Source organism: Meleagris gallopavo, chromosome 13 (genome assembly GCF_000146605.3).
Source record: "Meleagris gallopavo isolate NT-WF06-2002-E0010 breed Aviagen turkey brand Nicholas breeding stock chromosome 13, Turkey_5.1, whole genome shotgun sequence".
Taxonomy (NCBI): Eukaryota; Metazoa; Chordata; class Aves; order Galliformes; family Phasianidae; genus Meleagris; species Meleagris gallopavo.
The window spans coordinates 8167537-8193216 of record NC_015023.2 but is presented as its reverse complement, the minus strand read 5'-3'; the positions used below and the strand labels follow the sequence as shown (position 1 = coordinate 8193216).

At 37.8% G+C, this 25680-nt stretch overlaps 1 long non-coding RNA gene across 1 annotated transcript; it reads left to right on the top strand.

Moving 5' to 3' along the window:
- The first annotated feature begins 63 nt into the window (after positions 1-63).
- Positions 64-23773, top strand: LOC104912959. The gene is made up of 4 exons (XR_795038.3): positions 64-149; positions 1471-1614; positions 7385-7504; positions 22846-23773. It is a non-coding gene; the product is annotated as an uncharacterized LOC104912959 (long non-coding RNA).
- The last annotated feature ends 1907 nt before the right edge of the window (positions 23774-25680 follow it).

Here is a 25680-nt window from a genome sequence, read left to right as displayed (position 1 = left end):
CGTGTATATATATATATATATATATATTTTTTTTTTTCCCTGTACTCAAGGTTTCCTAATCTTTCCCCAGATGATCTCAACATGACACATCAGCACTGTGTCTGGCTGGCTTTTCGCCTCGGTTCAGCTCAACTCACAGAGTGGCAGATGTGAGTATAAGTATGGTTTTCTACTTGGTCATTTATCAAATTAATACTCCAGTACTGTAAATGCAGCATCGTGTTGCATTTGCATTATCCAGAACTGCATTAGATTACATTTGATCAGACTGTTTCCTTGAACCACCGTTATTTGTTTATAGTTGGATTGAGATGTGGTGGTTTCTGTATCAGTAATTTACCTAAGTTTACAGTCATTCATGTAAGGTGTGAATTAGGAATGTGCTGCACCCCACCTCATTGGTGTACACTCAAGTGTAAAGATGCCTTTGATTACTGGACTTCCCCATTTCTCCTCCTGTCTGTAGTTCTAGCAAAAGTTTTCTTTCTGTGGTATTTAAATGGGAATGCATACAGAAATAAAACAATAGTCTGCATTGTAAAAAGATATTGAAATTCAAGTGTATTAAAAATTACCACTTTATTTTTTGAGCAAGCCAAAAGGTGACACTATTGAAGCAAGAGTGGTACATGTATCCATATACATTTTTTCTTCCTATTTGTATAATAACAGAAAAGCTGTATCATCAGACATGGACAAATATGATAAAAGTGTAATAAAAGAAAGCCTTTATTTCCCAAACTATGCTCTGCTTACTTGAAATGGACTTTGACGTAAAGCAGTAGTGCACTGTACAGTTTAAAAATCAATAGTTGTGAATATTACCTTATTTTAAGAGTATTCTGACCTACTGCTTCTGTCTCTTATTTTGCAAGAAAATGCATATTTTCAATTAAGAACTTCCCTATTAAGTGATTGTGTTCTGTTTTTTGTAAGCTATTGTGGTCTCAACCTCTGTAGAGTGTGGAATTTTTTTCGAAAGGAATTTTAAGTATTTTCTTCTAGTTTATTGAAAGAAATTAAGTAAAACCAAAGCAGCATAATTGCAGATCTGTTCTATTCATGTTACCTACATCTTCTAAACAGACAGCACTCTCAGACTGAATATGAAATTCTGTTTAACTCTTACTGTGAGCCTGTACAACTACACACGTGCAACTGATGGAAAATGTGACCGTATTTTTATCTGCCATAATTATAAGGTAAATTGAAAATTAGTCCTATTCTTTCTCCAATCTGTGGTCACTGGTTGGTTATGTTTGGTTGAACAGTCTTTTGTGCAGTTTATTCTAACAACGATGTAAACAAACCAGTGGGCATTAAGCTTCAGTTTAAAAGATCATAAAATACAGTTACAGAAATGCAACCCTTCTGCTCCTTCACTTTATTTCAGCACTAAATGGTTCAGTATTACTTCAGTAACATCTGTGTTCTGACACAATTCAATATCTGTTCTTATTCTCTGTTTAGTGTTCAAGAGGAACACTGGAATACATATTTGGACAATGTGAACTGGCACTCCAGAATTTACAAACTGATTCTAATTCAATGGCTTTATCTCTGAAATCAGTGGAAACTGCAGTTGTAAAGCAAGTGGAAGAAATACATAATGAGGTGAGAAGACGTGCATTAGAAATGCTGCAGCTGGGTTCTGAGAGGTGCAGTCTGGTGCTGTGTTCGACAGCTCACAAAGCATGGTGCTGCATAAGTTCATAATGTGCTTTTTACGATTTATTAATTGTTTACAGCCATCGAGATTAACTCAGACCTGATACTTTCATTGCCATGAAGTTTTCATTTTTGACTTCTTAAGATCCTTCTGCTGGTAGAGGAAAGGAGCAGTTGGTAGGGTTGGTTTCATTGTGCCAATGCTACCAAATCATTGTGTGGTAGACAAATCAAGCTGCTGGGAAAGGAGTGGGGGGCAGTGGGAATGGAAAAAAAAAAGCATGTAAGATGTTTTTAATTGCTTATCAGATATTAAGGTTGGTTGCCAGTTGGTTGTTTTTGTTTTGTTTTGTTTTTTTACTGAATGGCAGCTGTGAGATGATTGTGAATGTCTGCTTTATGTTTTGAAGAAAATGTAGTGGAAATAATTGTAACATACTTCAAGTTGTTCTGTGCTATAAAACGTACAAGAGTAACTGCACTTCTGTAGAAGTTTGAACCTGGTAGTGCTTCATGGTTTGGAGTCTTAGCAAGCACATTCACTTTAAAACCTCTGTTTGGGGAAGCTGTGGAGGTGGTACTTTTTTCTGATGTGAAAGTAGGCAGTATCATGAGGAGTGCAACTTTGCTTTTCCTATGTTAATGACAGCAACATGACACAATAGATGGGTCTTCTCATGGTGGTGACATTGCCAAAGCTGGTTAGTTAATTTCTTTTTTTTGCTTTGTTTTGTTTAAAGAAAACATAGTCAAGGCTATGTATTAGGAGTTTGAAGTGATGTTGTTCAGTTGCTCTGGAGAGTTCTACTTCTACCTGAAACAAAACTTTGAGGTTTTCTTAACTAAAGCACTGATAATCTCTTCAAAAGCAGCAATAGAAAGCAAAACACAAATCTCTGAGTCAGTTTTTCTGAAGCATCAATTACAGCATTCCTATAATCAAACATTTTGAAGGAGTTAATCTGTACTACTACTAAAATAAGTATGATCAGCATTGTATTTAAACATCTGTAGTACTGAAATAATTTTGACTGGAATGAGATGTTTTTGTAAAGGGTTTAAATTGTTATCTGCTGAGGAATGTAATACTGTGTGATGCTACTGAAACTTGGTAGAACATATTTTTATTTCTTCAAAGCTGGTCAAAATGGGTATAGTGATAGCAAAAGATTTGCACCCTTGACTTTTAGCAGAACAGCTCCTAGAGCTATTTAAAGAAGTCTTATGCGTGCAGGGCTTTACAAAACATTAATCAGGCTCAGTCCATAAAACTATACGCATATGTGGTTTGCACAGCTAGGGCCACAAGCACAGCTGGTGTAAATTTGCATGGGTCCTTTAACATCAAAGCTCTGTGCCGTTTACATCAGGTGAGAGACTAGCCCCTGGTGTTTGCAGTCACCTGAATAATTTTGCTGTGTGACATACAGGGATGTTTCCTGTTACGCATATGGGATATACTGTAACAGAAATCATTGTTTGACTTGTACATATTGCAGTTAATCTTAGTGGACACATACGATCTATATTGCCTTTGGAAAGAAAACCCACTTGCCTTTTTTTTTTAATTTTCCTAAGGTCACTTCTTCACTTGAAGTACAATTTTATATGTTGAAATACAATTTAAATTTCATTTATTAGCTGAGCAAATAGACAAAGTTAGCTGTTGCTCACCGTTGTGTTAAATGCATCTTTCTTCTTCAAACATCACTGAGGGGAAAACATACAGATCTGTGAGGCTAATGCAGGTTTTTGCATGTGAAAACTTCATTCGTTTTTTACTGTATGTTAAATCTTTGTATTTTTAGGCACATTATTGAGGTTTTAGGCTCGTGTTGTGTATGAAGGCATATGAGGAACAAGAGCATATTTTCTTCCTTTAAAGAATTAAACTGCTTAACTACTGGTGAAAGTGGTCTTTCATCTGATAATTGTGATGATGACCAAGTGATTTGGTCACTTTTTTCTTTGCCCTCTTAATTCTGTTATTTTAAATAAAATAAATAAAAAAAAAAGAAACTGAAGTAGCTAAAGCCACGTAAAGAATTGATGAAGAACTGTCACCCAGTTTTGCCTCTGAATTTCTGTTTTGGTATGCAGCTTATCTACATTTGGTCCAGAGATCATGGGCCTGAAATTGAGTAGTGTTTATTTCCCTAGAGTAGGTGATACAGTTGTATTCTACCTACAAATGTCATAACTGAAGCTCCTCACGTGTTTTAATTTAGAGAGAAGGAGCCTAACAGCACATCTGTAAGAGTAAAATGTGATTCTGTGCCTTCACTTCTGTGTTTCTGAACAGGAAAATAGACTTGCTGTGCTGAAAAAAGGGAGTTAGAACTGAAGATATCTGGAGCAGAGGTGTAGTTTTAGTATTTCTATTTTTGTGGTGGGTAGAGAGCATCTGGGGAATCTCTTTTCTGTTTGCTTGTTTTCCCAGAGTTCACTTGTTAGAGACCTGTCTTGGATACAGGGAATGTTAGGGATGAAGTGCAGTTACTCTTTAAAGCTATCAGATTGCTGTTTGGACAGTAACCTTTTTTTGGGGTGACAAAGACCCATTGTTTATCTTGCTGAGAGCAGTCCAAAATTTGTTGTGTGCAGAAGCCTCAAGGCTCCTTATTCAGCAATGCCAACCTAATAACCACAAGTTCTCTATGAAATAAAACACCTGAAGAACTTTTTTTAGGATCTGTTGTGTTTAAAATGTGTCAGGCTTTTAAGTAAGTGCTTAAGTTTGAAGAAGTGAGGTGTTGTCCTCAGTGGGGTTTTGGCTCAGCCCTGATTATTGTGATGAAGATTTGAGACTGAATTGGTTGCTGTGTCGCTCCTGAGTGACTCTTGACTACAGCAGTAGTTTCATAGCAGCAGTAGGTACATCTATCATGGTTTGTCATTTGTACACCTGCAAGGTTGTGGAGAAGCCTGGGTGGGCTAGCTCAGTCAAGGGTGTGTGGTGTTAGCTGCTGGGTCATGCTAAGGAAGGGTAGCAGTGTTTGCAGCAAGGAAGGTTAAAAGGTTTTAGCATGCCATGCTGAGCCTAGAGCATGGTTGGTGGCTGGATAGTAAAGGAGAGCAAAATATAGATCACTCACATCTGTGGCGTTTAATAACCAATACCTTCAAATAAGTGACTGAGGAGCACCGCCTCACAAAATGTCAAATGCCACTGCTGGCCTTTTACTACCCAGTATTGACTATAACCTAAATCTGGCCTTTAATCATCACTAAAGGACAATCTGAAAATCTGCTGAGGTTGGGCGTATGAGGCCTGATTCTGGGCTTTCTTGCACAGATGTAAGTTATAAGTCAAAAATTAATTAGAAGACAGAGATCTTCCTAGAATGTGCAGCATATGTGTTTTCTTTCCATGTTAATATGTTTAAGTTTTGTTCTGTTGCTGTTGTGTAGACTGCTTTCTTATCTGAACTAAAGCTAGCTCTATTATGTAGGATTCTCTAAATTAAACTCAGGAAAGAAAACACTTGGCAAGAACAGTTAACCTGCATGTTTTGTTGCAGATGAATGTTAGTACCTTTATCCTTAGTTCCACTACGACTAGAATTGAGTTTTTATCTCTCCAGCATATTTTGTTTTTTCTTGGTATAGTTCCTCATCTTTATATAAAGAGGTGGAAGGAAGTGAGCCTTTACAAATGCCTTCTTCCTGCAGGAAGAGATTAGTGACTAGAATTCGATTGAAGAGTTATGCTAATTTAGAGCTAGTGTTAATTTTGAAATACCAAACAAACTTAGCATAACTGGTCTCTCTGCAGATTTTTTAGCAAAAGTATATATGCTTACTAATTTCTAAAGTATAAGTGATAGAGGAATTTGTCCCTGTGCCTCATCAAGATGACTTTTTCAAAATCAGCAGTCACCTGGTCAGAGGCAGCAGCTCAGCTGTCAGTCCGCTTGGTGGCTCAGTTGGTGGGTGAAATGTTGGTCTTCCCCCTTCTTTTAACTCAGTTGAGAGCTGAATTGAGGCACCATGAGATGAATATTGACCTGAGCATAAGAGCCCCAGTATGTGTCAGTCCACATCATTTAACAGCCGCATGTTGGTGCACTGACATCTGATGAGATCAGGTATCCTGCAGAAAATTAACTAGCCTATTGCTCTTGTGTATGCTGTAAGGGATCAAGATGCATTAAAGATTTGGCCAAGATGTCAGACATGACTTAGGCTGAAATTACATAATGTAACAAATCAATATGATTATAGTTAAAAATCAGATTGACTGAAATAGATTTTTATCGTGATGAGCCATATTTTGTAGCATTGGCTTTCATTTTTTTTAAATAGTTTTTCTTTGATTAATGGCTTAATGTGATTCATTTCCTGAATCATATTTGCCAGGTATCTTGTGTTATTGCCCTCTCCGTGAAAGCAGCCAGCAAAAATAGAGAAGAAAAAAGGAGTAGTGAGTACTCAAAGCTCTTGTTGAACTGTTGGTGTGCTCAGCCATCCTGAAACATTGTGTACTGATTTTTAATGAAGCATAGCTTGGTACTTCATAGGCAGTAAATACTACTTCAGCTATTTTTATGAAGGATGCATGTCCCCAGACTTCTGTATTATAAGCCACTATGGCTACAGTCAATTTTTGAAAATATTCTAAGCTTTGCGTCTGTCAACTAATCATGTTATATTTTACTTACAAAGTTAATGTTCATTCTAAGCATTTCAAATTTAAGTTTCTTTTATTGCGGTCATCAACATGTATTGACCAAGCATTGAGTTGACATTAGCAGAAGAACTCTGAGACTTCTGTAGCCTGCTGCAAAGAGTTTGGTGACAGCTTTGGGCAGTTTTCTTGACTCCTTCACCTTGTCAGCTTGCTTTGGTTGCTGTGGAGTCAAGCAGGGATAAATAAAATCTTTGGTGGAAGCAAGTAATGACTAAAGCAACTTTGTACTTGGTGTGAAATGTAACTACCACAACAAAAATAAGTACGTAATTCTAAAGGCCGGCACTATGGATTGCTATTAAAGATAGCAATCAGGCTCAGCAGGAATTAGGGTAAATAGAATTATTTTGCTTGAAGAATATTTGATGAGCTATATGTAACTATCGTGCCTTAAAGCTGAAGAGCTGCTCATATGAAATTAAAAACCAACAACAAACTAGCAACGTACTGTATGATTTATATTTCATATTCTGAGTAAAAGAATTGCTTTCCTTATGATAAAGCTTTATTGCTTTGTTGGGATAATGTTTTCTTTGTAAAGCACAGTTCCCCACATAAACAGAAAAGCAGTCTGGCTGTTCTTTCCAATGTGCCGAGCAGCAGACAGCCGCCTTCCACTCTCAGTTTGCACAGGCAGGTTGGCTGTACAGGAGGTTCAGTAGAGGGAGCACGAGCCTGGCTGCAGCACTGCAGCTCATCCTGAGGCTACTGGCAGCTTGTCTGGTAACCAGACAGGTTGGTAAACTTGAGGAAACTATTTTTCATTATAAAGCTGTGCTCGTTATACGTAGCAATTGACTAGGCTGTGTTCTAGCACAATTTATTGCTGCAATTTTATTCTATACTTTGTATTACTAAATAAAAATAACAACTGTGCATAAGGACGTGCTTAGAGATGAATGCTTTAGTAATCTTGTCATTTTCCAAAGGATTGTTCAGGTATATCTGTACTCATGTACTACCCCAGTCCTGCCCCAGTTAGTGACAAATAAATGATTTACACAACCATGTGTTTTTGTCTTGCAGGTTGAATTTGAGTGGCTTAGGCAGTTTTGGTTTCAAGGCAAGCGGTATTTGAAATGCACTGACTGGTGGCTTAAGCCTATGGCTAAACTGGAAGAATTTTGGAGAAAAATGGAGATTATGGTAAGTACTGGTTTTAGAGACTGAAGCTTTTTGGAGTTTAATTCTGAGAGCACTAACAGTTACGTTTTTAATTATACTGTAGTAACAGGATTTCTGCTTTATTCAGAACATATGAAAAGTAGAATAAGTGTCAGCCTTCCACTGCTTCCTCTTGTTTCTCTCCTCCAGTAGCCAAAACAAATATGAGCAAAATAAGTTCCAATAACTAAGAGGATATTTTAATTGTTTCCTGACTTGGCTTGTTTTTGAAGTTTGACGGTGTCAGAAGTTGGTGGGCAGAACTGCATCACACCAACTGGCACCAGAAACTGTGCAGTGCCACTTTTCCATTCAGCACCAAGATAGACAACACAACTCTGCCAATCACAACAGCGGTGAATTATCTGGGGGAAGTTTAGGGTAAAATCTGATGATGTGGAGGTGCACCTATCTGTTAGTAGTTCGTGTGCACAGTGACACCTTGGCTAGGACCAGCTAGAGGTGATTAGTTTCTTCAGTAACTAGAGGATGGATAGCTTCTGTGTTTTCGAAAGTGCATCTTTGCCTTCCTTCAAAACTGTCTGAGTGATCACCCTTAGCTTGCTTGCTGTTGATGTCTAAGTAGAGACTCAAGTGGGGAACTTTGCGAGAGTTCAACACATTTGCCAATATACCTGCTTCTAGGTCTGTAAGTAGAAGGAACTACATAGGCAATCATGTCTTGCTGGTATCTTTACATCACCACGAGAAGCTTCTTTTCCATCATTTCTCTTGGTTGCTGTGTAAGCCTCAGCTTGTCCCTGGTTGTCTTGGAGGAGTTTGTCCTGTGGTTGAGGATACTGATTATCACTTGTAGTTGAAATTTTTTTTAAATCTCTGGAGGCATCATGCAAATAGAGGCTGCTAATTGAGTTTTGAGAGAAATGTTGTTACTCTCTAACGTTCACAAATATCTGGAAGCTTTTCATGGCAGCAGCTGATTTTGACTCTGGAAAGTAAGTGTGGAGAAGTGGGATGTTTGTATGTGAAATCAGTTGCTGTGAGGAATTGCTGAACTTTGGACTGTTGTACAAAAAAAAAAGAGGGAAAAAAAAATTTGACTTGTTTATCTTTGTATTTTTCCTCATCTTTCTGTTCTCAAAATCAGCTAATCTGGAGTGACCTTTATCATTAAAAAAAAAAACACCCTTTGGTTTGTTTTTCTTTCAAATGACAAGTTACCCTCTTGTAACAGAGGCTTAGATGGAGTAGAGACAAGAATGTTTGATTGTTATTTCATATCCATTGTGTGTTGAGAACATGGAAAAACAGCAAAGCAGAGAATTCTCTAGGGTTAGGTTTTCTGCAATTGGTGTGACACTGCCATGTGTCTCTAATTAGAAACATGGTGGCGTCAGTGTATCTCCTTTCAACAGGCCTCGGGATGATATTTATCAGTGAGCTGATGCTTGGGCCAAGACAGAAGCTGCTTCCAATTTAAATTTTAGAAATTGCTTTAATGTTTTATGGCTTATAATACACTAATCACAATTAATTTCAACTATTGACGGAGACAGAAGAGAATGTTAATTGGGAATGTCTGTTTTGTTGGGTCTGTAAGTAAATCTGATGCTTACTGTATTTTGGACTTGGAGGTGGGGTGGGTTTTTTTTTTGTTTTTAACCTACATTTTGTCCTTTGTGTTTCACGAACTGACAGCAGGGGGCAATGTTGAGCCGCAGTTTTAATGCAACAGGAAGCACTGACTTTATAAAAATGCATAGAAATGGAGCATTAACATCCAGAATTATCCCTGTTGCTTCAAGTTAGCTGTAATCTCTAAGATTCCATAACACAGGAAATCAATTGTGGGTTAACAAATTCAACAGCAATTTAACATAAAAAAGTGCAGTGTTTTGGTGCATGCTTAACTTCCACAGCATTAAGTTAAATCAAAAAGGTATTTCTGAAGGTACCCGGTAGTCTGCAGGCAATGCTTTTTCCCGAAATTTATTTTAACTGAATGATTCTTTTAAAGGTAAAAACAAGAAAATAAAAAATTCCCTTGCATAATGTGAAAAAAATGCTGGAAGTATGCATGTCTTGCAGTTGTGGATCTTGTCTTGGTAGAGTATTAATCTTAAGAGGAACTATTTCTTAAAAGAAAATTCTGAATCGATGTATTTTTCTTTGTGTGAGCTTAACAGCTCTTGACTGGAATTTTTTGAATGTGTCTGGAGTAATACAGTCCTGGGTCCCTGTGTGCCTTTCTTTCCCTTGTTTGGTAATGCAATTGTAAAGAAGGAAAAAAAAGTTTTCCAAAATTTCCAATTCTGCTAATTGTAATTGCTCCAGTATCACAGCAAAGTGCAGAGCCTCAGGAATTCAAACCCAGTATCTTCAAACCTTTGGGCTCTATTTAATGTTTCTGTACATTATAGCAAGCACACCATTTTATCATAATGTTTAGTCCTGGCATTTCTTTCCCTGAGGATAGTTTTACTTAGAGCTCGCTCTTGTGATGTAAATGTTAAACCTTTCATTTGAATGACATTCTGATAAAACATCACATTTCCTGCAATATTACCTCATGAATTTATGAACCATTAAATCTAAAGCAGTTTAACCAATCTTCTTCTTTTCCCCCTCCCTTGAAAATATGAAGGCTATTCAAGTGTTTGAGGTGGGTTTTTTCTTAAAAAGTCATCCAAGATTAACACGTTATCATGTGCAACATCAGGATAAATGCTTGCTGAATTCAAAGGGAGAGTTACCATTTGAAAAAAGACTGTACAAGCTTTGCTTTCTGAGCAAAGAGAAGTCTGAAAAGCTGAAATCTCATGTGATGTGAGGAAGTCTTGCTGTAGCTGTTCTGAGATTCAGTGGAGAGACAATTTGTCTCTCAGGGTCTGATATCATGCAAACCTTGCAATCTGACATTTATTTTAGCTATGGAAATGTTTCAATGCTGTGCCGAATCAGTAAGCACTGTACAAGTCTCAGTCTTATTTTTTTGTTTGTTTTGTTTCAGACTGGTTCACATTTGAAAAAGTAAATCAGTGGAATGAAAAGTAAACATGAGTATGATTATACTCAAAATACCAAATCTTTAACGACTCCTTTTTATATATCCAGTGTTCCTTTTTTCTTTCCTTTCTTTTTTCCTCTTTCTTACGATGACCCTGGTAGTGCTGTATGGCATGAATTGTATTTCCTGCTTTGACAGTCCATTTAGCAACGTAGCAATGTATTTATATGGCAGTTGGCCTTAATAACCTTTATTGACTTTGGTGGGTAAGAGCCAAGACTGGGATTATTAAAATGTATCAGTTTCCCTGCAGTATAAAAGCACAACATACATAATTATGTTAGGTAGGTTAGGCTCCATTTAATCCCACCTATTTACGCAGGAATTTGGCAAGTTGAAAAAACTGTAGTTCTAAAATACAGAGGGGGGGAAAAAAAAAAAGAATGAGCAACTTAGCTTATTTAGCAGCGTAGCTGTTTTCCTGTTCTTAAGGATTTACTTAAAGGAATGTAACATAGATCCTAACGAATTAATTCTTAATGGTATAACTGAAACACAAGTAATTGCTACACCATTTGTTTCACTTTTCGGCATCCCAAAATATAAGTATTGATACTGTTGTGCCACATACCTTTTGATTTACAAATGTTGTGTGCAAACAGTAGTGTGCACGTCCTGTGTAGCTGTAATGAGCAAACTGGCATTCGAGCCAGCTGATAGCTCCGTGCACCACTGGTTCACCTTAATTTTTAAGTTCTTGAAAAAAAAACAACAGGAAACAGCCCATTAACTCATCTTAATATTTTTACTGTTATTCTCAATACTGTATTTTATCTGCTTATGCAACTGAATAGAAATCAGAAAGAGATTTTCATTTAAAATTGTTTTTCTTTCGTTTCTGGGATCTGTTTTGTTCTTTGGTACTAATGCTACGTATGAAGTATGCTGTAGTTTCTGCTGTAAGCCACTGTTGTCATGGGCTTATAGCCTTGATGGGCTGAAACTTGAGCACCAGAATCTCAGCCCAGGGCTGTAATATATTTCTTCTTTCTTTTTTTGTCCCTCCGCCCCAAATTAAAACAAGGGCTTAAATATATGTTTAAATCAAGACATTTCAGTTCCAGAATAACCACCATAAGCTATAAGATAAAACGTAGCTTTTAAAAGGAATTTTAGAAGGAATTCTCTTAGCTTTTCTAGACTTCAGCACTTGAAACAGCTAACCAATTATACTGGGGGGCGAAGGAGGGGGGAAAAACACACAGAAAGATAATGGGATCACAAACAGACTGGTTGTTTGTTTAGCATTTTCAGAAAACGCAAAGCAATTTAACTGATGTTTGAATTGCTCTGACCTTGGCAGCCAAATTTCAAGAATTCTGAGCTATGATTTTAATTTCTTTTAGCTTTCCCCTTGTGCTTAGATACTGCAGCGTCACACTGCTTTATTGGAGGAGCACGTGGTGATGGGTGATAGTGTTTGCCTAATGAGATGTAAAATGTAGGCACAACATGGGAGCTAAAAGACCCAAATTTTAGCCATATCTCTTGTCTTTTGGGGCTGTTCTTATCTGTTTAGACCAGACCCTTTAAATAAATGTATTTTTGGCAGGTTTTACTTTATGTACACCAAGAGTCAGATATTCCTGGAAATTTATCTTTGATTTCAAACAACAGCAAGACAACCTGATCCCAAAGACTTGTTTTTCTTTTTTTAAAATATTTTTGACATTATTTTCCTTGACCTCAATATTTTTAGCCATTAGAAATAGGAGAAAGAATTCAGCATTGTGTTCAGTAGAATGTCTTTTTACTTAAAAAAAAAAGAAGAAGAAGTCTTGCACATCTTTCAGGAAAAAAAAAATATTTACAATTCTGAGGGAATTCAGTCTTAAGCTTCCAAAACAAAGTGTGTGCTGAAAGCACAAAGGGCTGTGTTTATGATTCTCTTTGAAGTGTTTTTGCAACAGGATAAGGAAAATTTTAGAAACTGTCTGATAGTGTTCAGGGTAAATACTTAAACCCCTTTAGAGAATTTCACACACAGATACTGTGCAGCAGAAAAAAGGATACTTATGTTTCCTAAAGCTGCTACAGCCTACAGCTTTGTACTTAAAGACAGAGGTGTTGAATAGAATTCTACTGAGGATACATCCAGTGACAATATCTACAGGAACATCACAGCAAACCAGTGGATAGCACTTTCTATTTTTAACCCTTCTGTGAGCTGGTTGATATCTAAGCTGGGTTGATGTGAAGCTCTCTAACATTTCTATTATACACTGGAACTGCTCAAAGGGCACTCTTCCAACTCACGTAGCACACTGTGAAAATTGCTCTGAAAACATCTGAGATTGTGATGCAAAGTGGCATGAGCCAGGAGGAAGAGTTTAGGACAAGTGACCTCACCTTATGTCCTCCAGGGGAGTGAGATGCTGTGCCTCAAAGAGCCTCGGTTCAGAACAACTGGAGTGCTTTCTCTTGTGCTAAACTCTTACTGTAATAGGGCTTCTTTTTCACTGTGTTTGTATACAGTCAGATGTATGTTGTGGGTGATATATACATATACTTGCTATAAAATGAGCTCTGTGTTAGTATTATTCTTCTCCCTGGGTGCACTCAAGGCCAGGCTGGATGGGGCTGTGAGCTGCCTGGTCTAGAGGGAGCTGTCCCTGCCCATTGCAGGGGGTTGGAACTAGATGATCTTAACGGTCCCTTCCAAATCATGCCATGATTTAAAACAAATATGTGCTACACAGTCGGCAGAAATCAGGAGTCACGCATGTAGGCTATGCCCAAGTTTTGTACCCAAATTGTTGTATAAATTGATCCATCTCTGAGCTGAGCACAGTGACTTAGGCTGGATGCTCCATCCCACACAAGTGTTCTCAGACTGGATGGCTTGCCAGATCATGCATATGTATGCACACACAAATGCATACACAGATGTCCGTTTTAATTGATTTTCTAGTATTAACTTTGTAAATTTGTGTAGATATAGAATCCTACAGAATTTTACTTAGGTGAAAAGTGCTTTATAGAAAAACAACACTGGGGGAAATTGCTTGCAGTTCTCAGCAGCAGGAACAGCAAATAGGGGTTAGAGAGGGTGGTGCTCTTGGTAGCACCACGAACACCTGGTGTGTGCCAGAGAGAGGAAGACCAGGTCAGAGTCCCTGCTGCACTCCTGTGAGTCAGTGTCAGTGCTGGGAAGATCTTGATATACCCTGATATTGCTCTTTTATTGTCTGTGGGAGCTGTGATGATTTCAGTGAAAGTGAAGTTGGTGTAATTGGGCCGCAGTAGATTGCATAGAACTCGGTGCTGCTTGCACCATTTTCTCCCAGAATCTTGTAATGCACTGCAATAACACAGGAGCATTTTGTTAACAGTGTGCTGCTTGATTTGTAAGGCTTATGATTTTCTGTGGAAATGGTGAAGCAGTATGTAGGTTGCTCTTAAAGTAATGCCTCCTATTTCCATGGAAACTGTAACGTATACAGAGAGCACAATAACACTTTTGGATGGAGCAAATTATCAGTGACAAACACTGTTGTTGAACATAGCACCATTAGCTCTGCATTTTCACCAGCAATGAACAAAAGCCTGCGTGCTGCACTTGTAAAAATCTGCATCAAGAGAGGTGAGCACTTGTGCTGTCACCACTGCTGAAGCACTCCACCCACCACATCACTGTGCTCACAGCCACTGCTTGGTCTCCATAAGCATTCAGCAAGCGTCAATGAATGTCAGTGGGTTCCATTTTTTCCTCATGGAGGAATTCAGTTCCATATTCTTGCTTCCTACGCACTTCCATGTCAGATGCTGTTTGGTCCGAGTGCCTCTCTGCTGCCATCTGTCACACAGCAACAGAATGGAATGGAATACTGGGGGGGGGAATTTAACTTCTACTGCCATACCACCAACATCTGCCTCTGCTGTCATAGGCCAACATAATAAAATAGAAGGTGTTACTTCCAGAGCAGCATTGTAGTACTGAGCTATTGTTTCTCTTGTCCAATTATTCATTGCAAATCCTCTTATGTTTTTCAAAAGCTTTCTCCTAGTATAAAAACTGAATAAAGAACGCTATCTGGACATGGATAACTTTTTTCAAATTAAATTTCCTGTGTTTTTAAAATGTCTGTATCTACAAGTTACGTGAAATTATCAGCTATGTAGAAAGTGATTTCTAGTTCTTATTTATGCCATCACAAAAGTGATAAGATAAAGATTTTTTTGTTTATGTATATGTTTTACATGTTTATGAAGATATTACATTGGAACAAGAAAAATCTGGCTTGTTGAAGCTAAATTATCCCACCAGTTGTTTGGTGGGAGTCAATGTTAATGTGATCTCTATAAGCTAGGGGAAGTTACTATTCCTAATGAAACTGAACGTGAATAGCAGTACTGCTAAAATGTCATCATCTATGCTGCTGTGGTTAGAATATTTTTTTGACTAGTACAAGCATTTTTAAACATAATTTTATTTCTGTTGTATATTAGTGGCTGTGTCCACTTTCTACTTTTCAAATGACTTTTGTAAGCAAAGGTGACATTTTCCAAGAAGTTGCCATTGCTGCATTGATACCTTTTCTTTCTTATTTGATTGTTAGTCCTAATTCCTAATAAGATCGTGGGGCAGTTATGTTTTTGCAATCTGGTTTTTAACAGTTGCTTCATCTTCGATCAAAATTACAGCTCTTATTTTATAAAAAGAAATAAAATTTGCCATGGGAAGCATTATGGTCTGTTGGATTAGGTGGTGATTCTGTCCCTGACTCTGTTTAACTTCTGCAAGTAACTGAAGTGTACTTTTCAAAATCAATCTGGAGATTAAAATTCTGAAGTCTTAGTTTGGTTTTAGATTGCAGACTTGGTTCTGATCATAGGTTCCTCATCAATGGAAGAAGGTTGTGATTTTTGCTATAACTAAAAGAATTATTTATTGGCTGTGTCCTATGGAGAGAATGTTTTGCAGTTGAAAGGACACAACAAATTTCTGCCTCCCCCCTGCTATGACTGGAAATTGTCTAACTGGAGCCACATTTCAGATGTTTTGTTTTTATTTTCAGATGGGCAAGTTCTGTCCATTGAAGTATGATAGCAGGAGCTTGCTGTGTTCTGCCTTACCATGGTTCCCTCCAGTTCTGGCCCTTAGCTGTTTTTTAATACAATCCTTTTTGCACTTTTCTTACAATACATCCTTCTACTTGATCATTCTGAAGATCTAGAGATAATATAATATTTTCTTTTCTGAAGCAGGAGAATAATTATTGTTTTTTATCAAATGTCTAGTTAACACCAGATTTCAACAGATCTTTTTGGACTGGTAGGGAATTTGAACACTGTATAATTCTTACAGCAGAGGCTTGAATATAAAGTTTAAGTGTAGTAAAAATTCTGAATTGTTCCTGTGACATAATGGAATTTAATATCACAATTAGACTAATGACATGTCTTCTCATTAAGAATTTTTGTAATGTAGACTGACTTGGGGGGATGGTAAGAATAGGATATATCTGTGCTTGTGAGTAAGCTTGCATCAGTGGAGTGATGTTCAAGATGAATCTACTTTGATGCCTAGCATGCAGTATTTTGGGAAGTGTGCTGTTAATAACTGGAAATACTGCATCAGTTCATATTGTTGAGCTGCCTGGGGATCGATATTGTTCAGTAATAAACTGAAGTTGATTATTTTATATACATGTGTATATATCAATGCATATGTACTCTCCTAATTATATTTTTGTCGATCTTCAAGCTGTTTGCTACCCACTAGAAGATTAAAGTTTCACAGGATTTGTTAGCTGGCAAGAAGGCCAATGGTTTCACAAGGATTTGGTAAGACTCAGCATGGATAGGTAAATTGGAAGATGTTTTCTTCCAGGCATATTTCATTCAGACACAAAACAGAGTAAGTTTACTCATTATCTTCTGCTGTTCCTTCTCATTTTCTGCCCAATTTCCTGCTTCCATTTCAAGAAATTATTTGCAGTAGTATGACTTCAATGTTCACCCCTTTGTTCTACACTAGTGATTATTTACATTTCTGGTGGAGGATTTGAATGGAAGTTAAGATTAGCCTCTGTGAACCAATTGCTGGCCAGTGCTGAAGTACACAAAGGCTGTGCTTCCCAGAATTCCTTGATGCTCATGAGCAGCTGAAAATCTTTCAGCGACTATATTTTTGTATACTTTATTTTTGTCGTCTTCTCTCTTATGGGAAAGATGAGAGAGTACCGTGGTGTTACTTGTACAGGAGATGCATCTATTCCCAGGGAAGCAATGATGAAGCAACATGATATTCTGTCTATGCAGATGCTCAATGCTGGTAGTCCTGGCTGTGTGCTAGTTTGAAATGATATGATACTTCTGGAAGGAATAAAAAAAAAACTGGAATGATTAATGTTTCTCACTTTTTAAAGTCTTCTCGTGTAACTGGTATCTTCATTAACATGACCTTAAGGTAGCTGATGTTGTCTCTGATTCATAGCAGAGAGGTTATTATGGCAATGGTAGCTTTACAGTAAAGTTTTTTCAGACCATTATTTAATTACTGATCTTTTATTGGCTTTCATGTAGGGCATACTTGATGCTCCTGTTTATAAAACATGTTTATGGTTATGGTCAGTTTCAGTAGTGGTCATTTCCCTAAGGAATTTTGAGTTTGCAGCATTGAAGCTTGAGGGCAGGGATAATGATGGAAATGACAGCTGAATTGGTCTTGAAAACTCATGAGATTGACAAAAACATTGAACAAAACAAAAAAAAGTCCCACTGGTTTCTCTGAGAAATCTTTCCGTTAAGAAACAGAACAGAGGACCGATCCTCTATTTTCTCTTTTCCTTTTTCTTCGCTTTTCATTTTCTAGTTTTTCTGGTTGAATACAAAATACTGTAATTGAATCACTGCATTGGCTAGCTTTTTCCAACAAAACAGCAGATTTAGGGGCTTAACTGCTAGTTTCAAAAGTAATATATAGAGAGAGAACGTACAAAGACAAAAATTGAGCACACAGATATATAATCCCAAAGGAATAAACTGACTTGTACTAGACAAGCTGAAAGCTGATTAAAATATTTCTCATCCTTTGGGTATGCAACAGCTTTTGATGATGGAAAGTGTATTAATATTCAGCTTTGCTGCTTGTCGACACTTCAGACAGGTCCCAGGAAAGACTCTGAAATGGACCAGGTTTTCACACTCTGCCAGAAATCTTTCTGAGACACAGGGCAGCACCCTTGTACCAGTAACAGCCAAGATAAGCATAATGCTGCTTAGCTACGTCTTTATTTTAGAAATTGCTTTTAGACGTTTTGAAAGGATTGAAAATTTTAAAGAATTCTTTTCATGATATAAACTCATTTAGATACAATGAAGGAAAAAGATTAATCTTAATTGTTTAAAAACAAGGCTGCTCTAATCTGTTCAATTTAAAATCCATTTGTCAGAGTTCTTTGTAAACATACAAAGGTCGCAATACTAATATAAGAGACTGAGGACTTCAGAGATTGCTCTTAATGCAAATGTTCTCTTAACTTCTTTTATTCCCTTGTAATTAATACCTACTTTCCAGACCAGAATGGGGCGTAAACAGCTGCTTTATCAGCTGATACTTCTTTTGTTGGCATGCTGACATATGGGGTGTTTGCTTTCTTCCCCCTCCACAGTGCCTAAATGTACAGAGTATCTCTGGAAAACATGTCATAGGCCCTGTGAGGTGCCTTTAGGATGGCTCCGGGGCTAAATACTTCCTGTAATACGTGGAAGAGCATGGTTTAATCAGCTTAGTGAACTTAATTAAGCTGTACTTTTTCTTATGGTACAGCCCTAAAGTATGTTTCAGTTAAAAAGTGTATTTCATAGTTGTGGAATGACACAAATTTGGAGAAATGTGGTGAGGTTTTATAGTGGGCTTGAAAAAGGTGAAATTTGCTAAGTTATTCTGTAATATGAAGCAGCGAATAAAAGGAGAGTGCTTCTTTTGCTGAAGATTTAAAAGAGAAATGCTAATGCAGTTCAGAATGCAAAGGCTTCTCATACTGAAAATGTTTATTCCCCTCTCCCATCTAATTTTAACACTTTTTTTACATGGGAAGAGCTGTCTGTTAATCCCAACTTACCCTGCCTGTGTGCAGATGTGTCACCAGGCTTTGCATACTACTTTCTTCACCATTCCTTGGAAGAATATTAACTGGTTTGGTGTCATTGTGAGAATGTGATCTTCTCTCCTGTGATCTCTGTGTCTCAGCAGAAAATAGAATTACAAGCTTAAAGTGATTTGAGCTGAGTTGTTCTTTGTGTTCTTCTTGACGTGCTCTATGTTAAAGAAGAGGTCTGATTTGGGGAAGTAAGCAGGAGAACAGACAGCAGGCTGCCAGCAATATCCAGAGGAAATGTGGGAAAGAGGATGGAAGCAGTTCTGTTGGCATCAAAGGTGATCTGAGAGAGAGGACTCCCAGGACAGGAGTATTGAAAAGCTGTGGAGATGGGAAACTTGAAGCTGAAGGCGTATGTGGAATGGGCTTCTGGATGCAGAGGGAACAGAAGAGAGACTTGACAGGAAGATCTTCGGTGTTTGCAGAAGTGGGAAGAAAAAGGAAATGAATGGGAGTGGCTCTGAGGCACAATGGAGTGATGTGGCTTAGGAAAAATAGGATAGTGGTAGCTTTGCAGTATGGGAAGTGTTTATGGAGTTGGAGGGAACCTGGACAATTTCAGATATTGAGGGACTTGAAAAAGATCTGGCGAATCCTTTCACAGAGGGTTAGGTAGCTGTGCCTCCTTCAAAGCAGGATGTTGTGGGTAGCAATGTCTTTGGTGTTTTTTCATCCAGTTTTAAAAGTGTATATGTTGATGGAAATTTCCTTCTTGATGCCTTTTATGTAATAAATGTAATGCTAGATTTAATATGCTACTGGAAAGCCAAGCAAAGGAGAAATGGTCCTTCTTTCAGCAAGTAATAGTTAGGTGAAATACAGAAAGATACTTAAAGCATGTTAAGAGTGATTTGATTTTCATCTAATAAATGTGTAAAATAACCTAGGAAAAGAATTCAGGAAGGTAATGAGTGTTGATTTTTAAAAATTTAAGGGATTATATAATGTTCAAAATGTGTGAATTGTTTCATATGCTTAAACACATGTAGAGAGACACACGCGTTTCTACACATAAAGGGAAAAGGAGATTTCTTTTTAAGCAGTGTGCCTTCCTCCACAATGCTTGAAGATGCAGAATCTTACTGAACTGATAGAATGTCTTAGTTTCTCATCTTAGTGCCTCCCACTGGCTGTGTATAATTCTCTGATAGACTTTGGTGTGTTTCTTGATTATATGGGGTGTTATAATTTCCTGATGACCGATTATGTTATTTATAATGCAGAAGGTGTTAATCCTTTGGTGATTAACACTCTATTTGAATTACCAGAGGTCAAAGGTACAGTTTTTTATTTGGGCTTTTTGCAGGCTTTCTTCCAATGATATTTTTTCTACTGCAGGTTTTGTTCATTCTTTTTCTTTTTTTTTAATCTGAAAATTACTTTGAGATAAGTCAGGGCAGTGGGCAGCAAACAGAGAAGCATCCTCCTTCCTTTGGGACCCAAAGTTGTTCAAGCTGAAGTCATGAGAAAGTAAATTTCCTTTGCAAGAAATAAATCCTCCAGAAGTTTCCTTAACAGTTTTGGAGAGCAAATTTATTAAGACTGTTTTTAATACACACCCACACATACTTGGATGGTGATATGTACATACCCCTGTGTGTATGTATGCAACTGCATGCTTATATGTCAGTGAATACACACATATTCTTTATTACGTGTAAATATTTACCACCGTCATTTCAAGTGGTTTGGAGATGCTGTAGAGATTGCTGGCCAACTGTCAGCTAGTCGCACAGTTGCTGTGTTTTACAGAATTGAGAAGGTATTTTATGGGCCTTGAAGTCTTTCAAAGCTTATGATGGAGTGGAAGTTAACCTTATCCAAGTATTTCTAGCCTTGTTAAAACTGCAGTCATCTTTGTTTTGCTGAGCTGGTCTACTTACAGGGCTGAAGCTGATGAGAGGGAAGCAGTGAGGGCTTTTTGCTAGTTTTGTTTTGTTGTATTCAACCCTGAGCTTGTGTAAGCATGGAGGCACCTCTGGGATAATTCACTTTGCTGCAGATTTTCCGAGTTGTTTCCAACTTCAAAGACTTTCTAGTAGTCTACATCAGTTGACCAAAGTGTGACTCTGGCTTTACACACTGTTATGAATATGACTGTAACACGTGGTTTTGACTGGAGAGGCTGAAGCAGATGTTTTCACCTTCACGATGTGGGAATTCTATCTACTGCAAATATGGGAAAGCATAGGGATTTAGGAAGACCTGAATGAGTTCCTTCACTGGTGTTTTTCCACACTAAAACCTTTGTGCTGATGTGTGAAGCTGTTAGAAGCCAGTTATAGGAGCATTATGTTGGTAGCTGCTAGCCCTCTGAAGTGATTAAGCCTTGTATATAAACAAAGAAGGTAGTTAAGGAAGGAAGCATTACTACTAGGAAGCCAAAAATGAAAGGAGAGCGGCTTGCCTGGTGGGATCTGTATTGGAGTGTCAGGCTGTAGTATGTTTACAGTTCCAATTATGCTGGTCTTGGAAATCTAAGGGTATGCCTCCGTATTTTCCAAGAAGCATAACCAATCCTGACTTGTTTCTTGAAGAGAATTCAGCATCAGATTAGGTTGATTAGCAATGAATATCTTGCAGAGCTGGAACCTGGGTTCACTGGCATCTAAAAGCTCTGTTTTAACTCAGTCGCCAACTGTGGCCTTAATGCCCGAGCTGCTGGATGAAGTCATTCAGTCTGTCAGGAAGTTGGAACATATTATAACAATATATGTTTAATCTGTGCACTAAAAATTGTGGGTGTTCAGTGATGAAAAGAATATCTGTTAGGGATGCTCCAGCTCTTCATACGATGATTTTGTTTTACTGCCTGTGTGCCATCTTTCTCTCTGCTGTTCTCTGGTGTTTTGCTCCGAGCTTTGTGAGGTGCTAAGATTAGTGCTGTTTTGCTTTTGTCAAAATCTTTCATGTTTGCGGTGACAGATAGGTGAAAAAGTAGTATTTGTTCTGCTCCAGCATGTAAGGAATCCAGCACAGACACTGAGGACAATTAGTCCTATGTTGTGGGATAAAAAGCAGACATGCTAAAGTTGTACGGGGACTTTTTTCCTGTATGTGCTCCTTGGGGGGGGATCTTTGCATGTAGCACTGTGGCTTCCTACATGACTTTTCTTTTTAAGATTATTTAACTTCTGTCTGCTGTTCAATTGCTGGGCCTGTGGTTAGCTTTGTTTCTCTTGCACTAATACAACACGCTGCACTGGCTTCATTTCATTCCCTTTTTTTTCTTTCTGTTCCTCAGAGTTTTGCTCACATTTTAATAGTTCCATCTGAGTTTAGCTGTGTTTGTTCTAGTTCTGCAGAGAGTGAGTAGTGTGGTACTACAAAATGTGTGGAAAGCATAAAGGTTTGGAGGAGGGTTCAGTAGCAGACAGTATTCAAGGCAAAGTGGTTTGTGAGCTGAGCAGAGAAATGCAGAGTAGCAGGAAAGAGGGAAGAACAGGGAAGGGAAAAGACTGAAAAGGAAGAGTATAATAAGGGTAAAAAGTGCAGAGAGAAGAGAAATAGAAGTATAAAGAATCTTGGAAGTGCAACAGATATTTTAACAGGAAGAGTGATGGCTTAAAATCTGGCGGTGTACTTCTAAAACTTCTTTTTGTAGTCAGCATAATGAGGCTAATGAAACTGTCTCATCCTTCCGAGTCGTTATTCCTTCGCTTTGCTCCCTGAGGTGAGAAGAGCAGCAGTCAGTGGTAGAACAGAAAGGAGAATACTTGTTCTTAGGGATCAAAAAATTCTCAAATTGCCAGGCTAATTTTAGTCCATATTTTTGGGAATCTTGGGCCAAATACTGTGGTTGGTGCTTTGTCTGTAAGAACTGTAAGGAATTCATATGAAAATCTGTTTTTTTTTTCCTGTTGAAATTCACCTGTTGGGCTGCAGTTTTTAGTATTGCTCTAGGAAGATACGTAAACTACAATAACAAATAGCCACTTAAAAATGTGCCTTGTGTGAATGTCCTTTTTCTCTTTATATATCAGAAATGGTTTCGTCTGTTGATAAACTTCTGAATCACCTTTCTTGAGAAGTTGTTCTGCTGTGACTTTACTTGAGCAGAAAGTCCAGCCTTAAATCTGCAGATAGAACAATTGCAATGGTGTGCCTTTATGAAATTTTAAGTGATGAAATCACAATAACTTTGTAAAAGTTGTTCCTTTTTTATGTAAATCAACTTTTTACTATTCCAGGTGAGGAGGGAAAGGAACTAGCAAAACAAGGAACATAGAATTGAAGTTCTAACATTATAAATGTCAGCACTTCGAATGTGAACGATAAGATCCAGCTTGGTAACTAAGATCTGCTTCGGGAAGGATGAAGAAAGTTGTTTGCTGACATTGCTCATATACCTAGAGAAACGTATTTAGTGGCTTTTTTATTGAAGGTTATATTGTGTCTAAATACGTATTATATTGTAACTTTGGTCCTGTTTCAAAGTCTGCTGAGATCTACTTCTTTTTGAATGTCACGAACAACTATTTCTTTACTTGGATTGAACCAGAATTATTTGCTAAAGTGCTGTAATCTCTTCTCAGAACAACTGTTTGAATGGTTGATATAATGGACATCAGCTATTAACATGGTTCTCATCATTAGGGCTAGGAATCTGGTACTGTGAATTTGTGATGCTCTTCTTCTGATGACACTTTTCATAAGTAAAATTCATACAGTTAAGCTACTGCACAGTCAGACTATGCTGCTGTGGTCAGAAGACAGGATTCTATATCTACAGTGTTTGAACTGGTTCTCCAGTTTCTGGTTTCCCAAGGAGGATATAAGTGATGGCTCCATTATAAATGTTTTAGATCACATTGACGGCTGTGAAAATTAAACGTAGCCAGCAAAATCTTTTTTCTGTCTGGCCAAGCAGAGGAAAGAACAGGTGAAAAAATTCCCTGGGAAAATTAGTTCTAATGAAGAGTGGAGAATCTTTTCCTTTTTGCTGTATTTATTTTATTGCATTCTCCAATAAATAAGAATAGCTTTGGTTTCTTTCTGTTATGCACATTTATCGTTTAATGACTTGGAATATGGCTTCTCGGCCACGTTGTAGAACACATGGCTAAACTTTCTCTAAACACAGGGAAAATTTTCTCTTTGGGATAGCTTCCAGAACAGTTGCAATGATTGAGAATTGGAAGGAGCTTCAAAATTCTCTGAAAATCTGTGAGGAGAAAGATTGGTCTTTTCCTTGAAATCTCTCTTATAATTTATTATGAACATAAGTATTACCTTACCCTGCTTTAAAATACCTCAAGATGTTGAGTCTTATATAGGAATTGTGGTTTTAAAGCACCAGTTCTGACACTTGCTTCAGCACATCTGCTCACTCCTGGCACCTGGTTCGAGCCTGTGCTACACACTTCAGAGGAGACCAAAGGACTCTGCCTGTTCAGGTGGCTCCTTCAGCCAGGGCTTGGGGTACTGGAGCGTGCTGCTCTCAGTGAGTCCCCCTGCTCCTCTCTAGCCCAATTCTTTCTCGTTTCCACAGCAACTTCTTAAGTAACTCCATCTAGCAAAGTATTCTCTGTAGCAGTTCACTGTTAGAAGTACTTTAATAGTCTTTCTTGTGACCTATACCAGTCACTGGCTGTTTCTATTTGAGCTGAAGATTTAAAGAGAGTAATGGAGTACATCACTGTTTCATTTCTTGCTTTTTTTTTTTTTTTTTTTGACAAAATGGGGGAATTTATGTAGCTCAGAAATTTGGGCTGTGGGATATTATTTCTGTATTTTAAAAATCAGTGTATTGTGACCTTTAGGATCTATAGACATTTTTTTGTGGAAAAGCTCTCTTAAAAAAAAAAAGTTTATTGCAAAGTAAATGGTTAAAACTGTGCTGCAGTTACATGAAAGAGACAAACATACATTCATTATTTCCTGAGTATGTAGATTTTATGGGAAAGTAAAGGAAGCAATGGCTGGGTGTCATTAAGAAGTAGCTAATGGAAAGCAGTGAAATGAGCAACGAGACTTGTAAAGCGTCCTGAAAACTGAAACACCAGTGTACAAAGTACTGCTTCTCCTTGCAGATATGGGTGCCATATGGCAGCATTAAGGGGAATGTGGAGTAGGAGACAATCCTATTATTCCTCACACTTCCATTTGCTTACTGTTTGCACCTTCCTGTGGCACAGTGTTTGCGGACAAGGCACCTGTCAGGCTCTCTGGAGTTTCTTTAGTGCCATTCCAGCTTTGGCACTTCTGATTATAATTTCTTTTTGTGGTAGTTCTATAATCAGGGTGTTTGTGGGTTTTTTGTAACTATTCTTAGATTGAAATCTATATTCATTTTCAAGGGCTATAATTCTTCCTTCTCTTACAGCCTTTCAGTTTTTTCTTTGTTTTCCTTAAAAAGGCCATCTGCCATGATTGTGGTATTGCTATTCCTGAAACTTCTTGGCCTGCTCTTTTTTCTTACTCTGTCTCTGGACCTCCTTCTGTAGCTGCCTTGTGTATCTTTGGAACTAGAGGGACTGACTGATGGTACTTTAACACATGATGTTTAAAGGATCAGGTTTCTGGAAAGACAGCTGTGTGCTCTTAGATGTCTTTGGAAGGATGCATCTGAGAAGGTAGCCCATATCAGCTCTATATGAACTTCAGTAGCTGCAGAAATGTCATGTTCTCAGCAACTTCCCCCTTCCCACCTCCTAAATTACACACACATCCACTGGCCAGAGTTTTTGTAACTTATAACTATTTTGTGTTAATTTTGTATTTCTCTGGAAAGAAAAAAAATTATCCTTAAATCATTAAGCTATGAATCTTCCAATAGTCAATACAATTATCTTAGTTTTAATAGTCTAAATTCTAGCTCCTTTGCTTTGCTATTTTGAGTTCTGTTTGCTGAAGTATTCTTGAAAATTTCCTCTTCTGATGACATTCCGAAGTTAAAGGTTTGTTTTTACCCCCCGAAACAAGTTGTATAACATGCAAAACTGGAGAAAACATGCTTAGCTGCTCTCTTCTACTGTTACTTACCCCAAAAGCCAAAGAGGACGTTTCTGTATTTGGTTTTGCTC